Genomic DNA, 9,452 nt, shown 5'->3' on the forward strand with positions numbered 1-9,452 from the left:
AGGGTCACATGACTTATACATTAGGTGGTGGGGGGGCAGGGTCACATGACGTATGCTTTAGGTGGGGGGGGGGGCAGGGTCACATGACTTATACATTAGGTGGTGGGGGGGCAGGGTCACATGACTTATACATTAGGTGGTGGGGGGGCAGGGTCACATGACTTATACATTAGGTGGTGGGGGGGAAGGGTCACATGACTTATACTTTAGGTGGGGGGGCAGGGTCACATGACTTATACATTAGGTGGTGAGGGGGGCAGGGTCACATGACTTATAAATTAGCTGGGGGGGGGCAGGGTCACATGACTTATACTTTAGATGGTGGGGGGGCAGGGTCACATGACAAGTAGCTGATCTTGCCTAGAGCGCAAAATAGTCTAGCACCAGCCTTGTGTCTTTCTATCAGAATGGGAGTGGTGGTGGAGGCTTAATATGGACCATTAGGGCTCCTCAGGGGTGGGGCCTATAGCTCCCACATCTGAGGATCTGATACATCAAACAGAAATGTTTCATCTTGAACATTTCCTCCTCCTCTCTTTATTTCCCCACTAAGAGTTACTTTATGTGCTGACTCTAATGAAAGTCAACTTTCTTCGGTGATTACTTCCACAGTTTTGATTGATGAGCCCCGTTCCTCGTTACCTTCATTCTAGTAAGTTCGCCGGTGCGGTGGCGGTGGCGGTGGCGGCGACCGGTTGGTTCGCAGTGCCCCCTTGTACTCGTATTGATTTGCCCTTCTGGGAAACGAACTTTGCCTGTTCCCGCAGACGAGATATTGTCACATACATTCGCCTCTTTCAGAGCTGCACAAACACGGCGGAGAGAAGTAATTAACTACAGCGGAGACGCTCCTTTAACCCGCGCGCTCCCAAACGTGCGACGGCGAATATTTGGAGGCGGCTGAGCCTGTCTGCTCATGGACCAATCAGAATTTGTGAAAGAATGACGGATGGTGATGAGTCAGGATGGCACAAAGTGCGGTACACGTGGGGGCGTGAGGAGGCAGGTACCCCGATCTGAAGCAGAACGAACGCGGTGGGCGTCTAATGGTTGTCAGCGATTATCAGGCAGAAAACACAAACCTTTCTTTAGAGTGCACCTGTCGCCGGAGAAATCGAGGGCCCGCTGACCGGATTCTGGAAATTCTGTTTGCCTGGCTATCCCGGACGACCCACCGGCTTCAATGCTAAAGAAGAGGAAAGCTGGATGGATATCTGAAGCCCCAAGGCAGGTGCGGGGGGGTGCGTGCCACACCGGGTGACACCTACCACACGGGGTGACACCGGACCCACTCCACGAAAAGGTAAGTTGTAAAGCAAGTCGACGATCCCTGCAGGATGGATCAGATCCATTATGCTCCCCAATCTGCAGATCTGATTTATTCTGCGGGGATCGTCGGGTTTCTTTACAACTTACGTTTGCGTGGAGCGGGTCCGGTGTCACCCCGTATAGGCTGCATGCCGATGATCCCCGCAGGATTGGGGAGCATAATGGATCGGATCTGCGGATTGGGGAGGATAATGGATCAGACTCCGATCCATTATGCTCAATCCGCAGTTCCGATCCATCACGTGGGGATCGTCGGCATGCAACCTATACGGGGTGACACCGGACCCGCTCCACGAAAAGGTAAATTGTAAAGCAAGCCGACGATCCCCGCAGAATGGATCGGATCTGCAGATTGGGGAGCATAATGGATCGGACTCCGATCCATTATGCTCAATCCGTAGATCCGATTCATTCTGCGGGGATTGTCGGAGGGGGGTGTCACCAAGTGTTACCGCTCCGGGTGACACCAACCCTAGGGACGCCCCTGCTGAATCCTAATGGATGTCAGCGATTATCAGGCAGAAAACACAAACCTTTCTTTAAAGTGCACCTGTCACCAGAGAAATCGACGAGCCGCTGACCTGATCCTGGAATTTCTGTTTGCCTGGCTATCCTGGACGACCCACCGGCTTCAATGCTGAAGAAGAGGAAAGTTGGATGGATATCTGAAGCCCAGTGGCGTCCAAAGGCAGGTGCGGGGGGATGTGCGCCGCACCGGGTGACACCGGACCCACTCCACGAAAAGGTAAGCTGTAAAGCAAGCCGACGATCCCCGCAGGATTGGGGAGCATAATGGATCGGATCTGTGGATTGGGGAGCATAATGGATCGGATCTGTGGATTGGGGAGCATAATGGATCGGATCTGTGGATTGGGGAGCATAATGGATCGGATCTGTGGATTGGGGAGCATAATGGATCGGATCTGTGGATTGGGGAGCATAATGGATCGGGCTCCAATCCATTATGCTCAATCCGCAGATCTGAACCATCCTGCGGGGATCGTCGGCATGCAACCTATACGGGGTGACACCGGAAAGGTAAGTTGTAAAGCAAACCGATGATCCCCGCAGGATGGATCGGATCTGCAGATTGGGGAGTATAAGGAATCAGAGTCCATTTCATTATGCTCAATCCGCAGATCCGATCCATCCTGCGGGGATCGTCGGGTTTCTTTACAACTTACGTTTTCGTGGAGCGGGTCACCCCGTATAGGTTGCATGCCAACGATCCCCGCAGGATTGGGGAGCATAATGGATCGGATCTGCGGACTGGAGAGGATAATGGATCGGGCTCCGATCCATTATGCTCAATCCGCAGATCCGAACCATCCTGCGGGGATCGTCAGAGGGGGTGTCACCAAGTCTTATCGCTCCGGGTGACACCAACTCTAGGGACGCCCCTGCTGAAGCCTAATGGTTGTCAGGGATTATCAGGCACAAAGCAGAACTTTTTTCACTTTTTAAAAATGGAGTCCATTTAACCCTTTCGCTGCCATTGACATGTTATAGTGCGGTCCGTATATATTTGGACCCAGGCACAATTTTCGTTTTTTCAGGTATTTACCAAAACCTATTCCAGCTCTAGTGCTATAATGGCTATGGGCGGACAGTGCGCACTCTCAGGTGTCATTTGAGGGTATGTACATCCAGATTGGAGGAAGGGTTCAGGAATGACAGCTCTTAAGAGTAGCCATTCCCCCTTTTTCAAGGTACCAAAAGTAATTGGACAAAAAAGCTGTTTCATGGCCAGGTGTGGGCTACTCCTTTGTTATTTCTTCATCAATTAAGCGGGTAAAAGGTCTGGAGTTGACTCTAAGGCCGGCAATACATGGGTCAATTTCCCAACGATTTTTCGTTTCGAAAATCAGACCTGAGAATAATCGACCGATTTTTGCTCTGTTAGTGGGGCAATGGCACCGGCCGATTTTCATGGTTCCTCCCCATTTCGTTTATTGAGCATAGGGGCAGCACAGTGGCTAAATGGTTAGCACTTCCACCTGGGAGTACTCGGGTCATAGGTTTGAGTCCCAACAACGGCATCACCTGCCTGGAGTTTGCATGTTCTCCCTGTGCCTGTTTGGGTTTTCCTCCAGGTACAGCAGCAGGGGTGGGTTTATACAGCAGCAGGGGTGGGTTTATACAGCAGCAGGGGTGGGTTCATACAGCAGCAGGGGTGGGTTTTATACAGCAGCAGGGGTGGGTTTTATACAGCAGCAGGGGTGGATTTATACAGCAGCAGGGGTGGGTTTATACAACAGCAAGGGTGAGTTTAAACAGCAGCAGGGGTGGGTATATACAGCAGCAGGGCTGGGTTTATACAGCAGCAGGGGTGGGTTTATACAGCAGCAGGGGAAGGGTTTATACAGCAGTAGGGGTGGGTTTTATACAGCAGCAGGGGTGGGTTTTATACAGCAGCAGGGGTGGGTTTAAACAGCAGCAGGGGTGGGTATATACAGCAGCCAGGGGTGGGTGTATACAGCAGCAGGGCTGGGTTTATACAGCAGGGGTGGGTTTATAAAACAGCAGGGGTGGGTATATACAGCAGCAGGGGTGGGTTTTACAGCAGCAGGGGTGGGTTTTACAGCAGCAGGGGTGGATTTATACAGCAGCCATAGATGGGTTTATACAGCAGCCATAGGTGGGTTTTTACAGCAGCAGGGGTGGGTTTTTACAGCAGCAGGGGTGGGTTTATATAACAGCAGAGGTGGGTTTATACAGCAGCAGGGGTGGGTTTTATGCAGCAGCGGGGTTGGGTTCATACAGCAGCAGGGGTGGGTTTATACAGCAGCAGGGGTGGGTTTATACAGCAGCCAGGGGTGGGTTTATACAGCAGCAGGGGTGGGTTTATTAATCAGCAGGGGTGGGTTTATACAGCAGCAGGGGTGGGTTTATACAGCAGCCGGGGTTGGTTTATACAACAGCAGGGGTGGGTTTATACAGCAGCAGGGGTGGGTTTATACAGCAGCAGGGGTGGGCTTATACAGCAGCAGGGGTGGGTTTATACAACAGCAGGGGTGGGCTTATACAGCAGCAGGGGTGGGTTTATACAGCAGCCAGGGGTGGGTTTATACAACAGCAGGGGTGGGTTTTACAGCAGAGATGGGTTTATACAGCAGCAGGGGTGGGTTTTACAGCAGCAGGGGTGGATTTATACAGCAGCAGAGGTGGGATTATACAGCAGCAGGGTTGGGTTTATACAGCAGCCAGGGGTGGGTTTATACAGCAGAGGTGGGTTTATACAACAGCAGGGGTGGGTATAAACAGCAGAGGTGGGTTTATACAACAGCAGGGGTGGGTTTATACAGCAGAGGTGGGTTTATACAACAGCAGGGGTGGGTTTATACAGCAGAGGTGGGTTTATACAGCAGTAGGGGTGGGTTTTACAGCAGAAGAGCAAACTAAAAATTGGAAAGTATATACATCTTTTTTTACACAGGGTAGTCAGCGTAGGTAAATCCGGGATTTGTATGCTAGAGCAGAATTGTCCAGTTGCTCTTCCAGTTGCACCTCCTTAGCCAAAAATCACAAATCCCTGAAGATTCAACTGATCAGCAGATTGCACAACTAAAGTCCGCAGCACCCAGTGGCCAGCAGGAAGTAACATGCAGATATAAAGGGATGCCAAAGATAATTCCTGGGATTTGTACTAAAATCTGCACCCCAAATCCATGAAAAGTCAAGTGGAACTCCATCTAAACATTTTAATGTTCTAAGTTTTTACGTTCGGATCTTCTGCCAACTTCCACTTTATTACTGTAGAAAAAAAAAAAAAAAACCTGTAAAATAAAAAATAAAATCCCAGCAAATTCGTCTTTTCACGAGCCGCAAAGAGCAAAACGCCAAACACTGTAAAAGTGAATTGTTGTTGTGTCATTCCGCATGAAGGGGCCGCGGCCTTTTTTTTTTTTTCCATTCGATCTGCTCCCCGAACGCGAATCCAAACGATAAACTGAAGAATTAGAATTTTTCTCCATCTAAAGGAAATTAGCTTGCCACGGGCGGCTCACATACCGACAATCAGTCCTGTTAACACAAAGCCGGGCTGATAGCGGCGCCCTCGACCTGCCGCGGCCTGCCAATCAACGCATTACAATGAGAAACTAATCACACACTTCACAGGCGCGGCGGGAGAAGAATGCGCTATTAAGTCCTCTAATCCCCCGCGCATTCAGCAGACTGCCGAGCATTAGACTGGGACCCCGCTCTTGAAGTGTATCTCTAGTCATTTTTATTTATTTTATATTTTTATTTTTTTTAAATAATATATTATTATAAATTATATATTATTATATATTATATATATATATATATATATTATTTTTTTTTATTTGCTCCCTGTTCCTCGGAAGATTTCCCATCACCCTTTGTTCCGGCGACAACTGTACAATATTGGATTTTTTTTTTTCCAGGGGTACACAGCCATTTAAAAAAAAATCTGACTTTTCCCCTTCAGTTGTGACGGCTCCTCTCCTGGACTAAAGTGCTTACTCAGATTTTGCCGCATACTGTAAGTTTCTCACAATGTGCATTAGGAGCTGCACCAGGTCAGGTACTAAAAACCTGTTTGTTTTTTCTCCCTGCTTTGCAGGGAGAAGAAACAGAGAAATTTTTAATTTTAATTTTTTTTTAAAATGTCAATATATTTGGGAAGAATATATTAAGAATGTATTTTTAAAATACATTTAAAATATATTTTTCTTCTATGTGGGTTCTCACAATGTGCATTAGAAGCTGCAGCAGGTCAGATGAAGTGTATCTCTAGTCATTTTTATTTATTTATTATATATTTTTATTTTTTTTATTTTTTTTAAAATAATATATTATTATTATTATTATAAATTATATATTATTATATATTATAAATTATATATATATATTTTTTATTTTTTTTTTATTTGCTCCCTGTTTCTCGGAAGATTTCCCATCATCCTTTGTTCCGGCGACAACTGTACAATATTGGATTTTTTTTCCAGGGGTACACAGCCATTTAAAAAAAATCTGACTTTTCCCCTTCAGTTGTGCCGGCTCCTCTCCTGGACTAAAGTGGCTTACTCGGATTTAGCCGCACACTGTGAGCTTCTCACAATGTGCATTAGAAGCTGCAGCAGGTCAGGTACTAAAAACCTGTTTGTTTTTTCTCCCACAGAGATTTTTTTTATTTTAATTTTTTTTTAATGTCAATATATTTGGGAAGAATATAATAAGAATGTATTTTTAAAATATATTTAAAATATATTTTTCTTCTATGTAGGTTCTCACAATGTGCATTAGAAGCTGCAGCAGGTCAGGTACTAAAAACCTGTTTGTTTCTTCTCCCTGCAAGAAACAGAGACATTTTTACTTTTTATTTTTTTTTTAATTATTTCATTTTTTTTATTTTTTTTTTAATTCCCAGGGGTTCTCACAATGTGCATTAGAAGCTGCAGCAGGTCGGAAGAGCTATGCAGGGAGAAGAAACAGAGACATTTTTAATTTTTATTTATTTATTTATTTTTTTTATTATATATTTTATTTTTAAAATATTTTATTTTTTTGAAATTTTTAATTTGCTGCCTGTTCCTTGGAAGATTTCCCATCATCCTTTGTTCCGGCGACAATTGTACATTATTGGATTTTTTTCTCCAGGGGCACACAGCGATTTAAAAAAAATCTGACTTTTCCCCTTCAGTTGTGCCAGCTCCTCTCCTGGACTAAAGTGGCTTACTTGGATTTCACCGCACACTGTGAGCTTCTCACAATGTGCATTAGAAACTGCAGCAGGTCAGGTACTAAAAACCTGTTTGTTTTTTCTCCCTGCTTTGCAGGGAGAAGAAACAGAGACATTTTTAATTTTAATTTTTTTTTTAATGTCAATATATTTGGGAAGAATATATTAAGAATGTATTTTTAAAATATATTTAAAATATATTTTTCTTCCATGTGGGTTCTCACAATGTGCATTAGAAGCTGCAGCAGGTCAGGTACTAAGAACCTGTTTGTTTCTTCTCCCTGCTTTACAGGGAGAAGAAACAGAGACATTTTTACTTTTTATTTTTTTTAATTTTTTTTTTTTTTTTTAATTCCCAGGGGTTCTCACAATGTGCATTAGAAGCTGCAGCAGGTCAGGTACTAAGAACCTGTTTGTTTCTTCTCCCTGCTTTACAGGGAGAAGAAACAGAGACATTTTTACTTTTTATTTTTTTTTAATTTTTTTTTTTTTTTTTTAATTCCCAGGGGTTCTCACAATGTGCATTAGAAGCTGCAGCAGGTCAGATTCTAAAAACCCATTTGTTTCTTCTCCCTGCTTTGCAGGGAGAAGAAACAGAGTCATTTTTGATTTTTATTTATTTTTTTATATTATATATTTTATTTTTAAAATATATATATATTTTTTTTAATTTTGAATTTGCTCCCTGTTCCTTGGAAGATTTCCCATCATCCTTTGTTCCGGCGACAATTGTACATTATTGGATTTTTTTTTCCAGGGGCACACAGCCATTTAAAAATAAAATCTGACTTTTCCCCTTCAGTTGTGCCGGCTCCTCTCCTGGACTAAAGTGGCTTACTCGGATTTAGCCGCACACTGTGAGCTTCTCACAATGTGCATTAGAAGCTGCAGCAGGTCAGGTACTAAAAACCTGTTTGTTTTTTCTCCCACAGAGATTTTTTTTATTTTAATTTTTTTTTAATGTCAATATATTTGGGAAGAATATAATAAGAATGTATTTTTAAAATATATTTAAAATATATTTTTCTTCTATGTAGGTTCTCACAATGTGCATTAGAAGCTGCAGCAGGTCAGGTACTAAAAACCTGTTTGTTTCTTCTCCCTGCAAGAAACAGAGACATTTTTACTTTTTATTTTTTTTTTAATTATTTCATTTTTTTTATTTTTTTTTAATTCCCAGGGGTTCTCACAATGTGCATTAGAAGCTGCAGCAGGTCGGAAGAGCTATGCAGGGAGAAGAAACAGAGACATTTTTAATTTTTATTTTTTTTTTTTATTATATATTTTATTTTTAAAATATTTTATTTTTTTGAAATTTTTAATTTGCTGCCTGTTCCTTGGAAGATTTCCCATCATCCTTTGTTCCGGCGACAATTGTACATTATTGGATTTTTTTCTCCAGGGGCACACAGCGATTTAAAAAAAATCTGACTTTTCCCCTTCAGTTGTGCCAGCTCCTCTCCTGGACTAAAGTGGCTTACTTGGATTTCGCCGCACACTGTGAGCTTCTCACAATGTGCATTAGAAACTGCAGCAGGTCAGGTACTAAAAACCTGTTTGTTTTTTTTCCTTGCTTTGCAGGGAGAAGAAACAGAGACATTTTTAATTTAAATTTTTTTTTAATGTCAATATATTTGGGAAGAATATATTAAGAATGTATTTTTAAAATATATTTAAAATATATTTTTCTTCCATGTGGGTTCTCACAATGTGCATTAGAAGCTGCAGCAGGTCAGGTACTAAGAACCTGTTTGTTTCTTCTCCCTGCTTTACAGGGAGAAGAAACAGAGACATTTTTACTTTTTATTTTTTTAATTATTTTTTTTTTTAATTCCCAGGGGTTCTCACAATGTGCATTAGAAGCTGCAGCAGGTCAGGTACTAAGAACCTGTCTGTTTCTTCTCCCTGCTTTACAGGGAGAAGAAACAGAGACATTTTTACTTTTTATTTTTTTTTAATTATTTTTTTTTTTTTTAATTCCCAGGGGTTCTCACAATGTGCATTAGAAGCTGCAGCAGGTCAGATTCTAAAAACCCATTTGTTTCTTCTCCCTGCTTTGCAGGGAGAAGAAACAGAGTCATTTTTGATTTTTATTTATTTTTTTATATTATATATTTTATTTTTAAAATATATATATATTTTTTTTAATTTTGAATTTGCTCCCTGTTCCTTGGAAGATTTCCCATCATCCTTTGTTCCGGCGACAATTGTACATTATTGGATTTTTTTTTCCAGGGGCACACAGCCATTTAAAAATAAAATCTGACTTTTCCCCTTCAGTTGTGCCGGCTCCTCTCTTGGACTAAAGTGGCTTACTTGGATTTCGCCGCACACTGTGAGCGTCTCATTAGAAGCTGCAGCAGGTCAGGTACTAAAAATCAGTTAGTTTCTTCTCCCTGCTTTGCAGGGAGAAGAA

This window comes from Staurois parvus, unplaced genomic scaffold (assembly GCF_062004578.1).
Source record: "Staurois parvus isolate SC_StPar_1 unplaced genomic scaffold, SC_StPar_1.0 ptg001248l, whole genome shotgun sequence".
NCBI classification, from domain to species: domain Eukaryota; kingdom Metazoa; phylum Chordata; class Amphibia; order Anura; family Ranidae; genus Staurois; species Staurois parvus.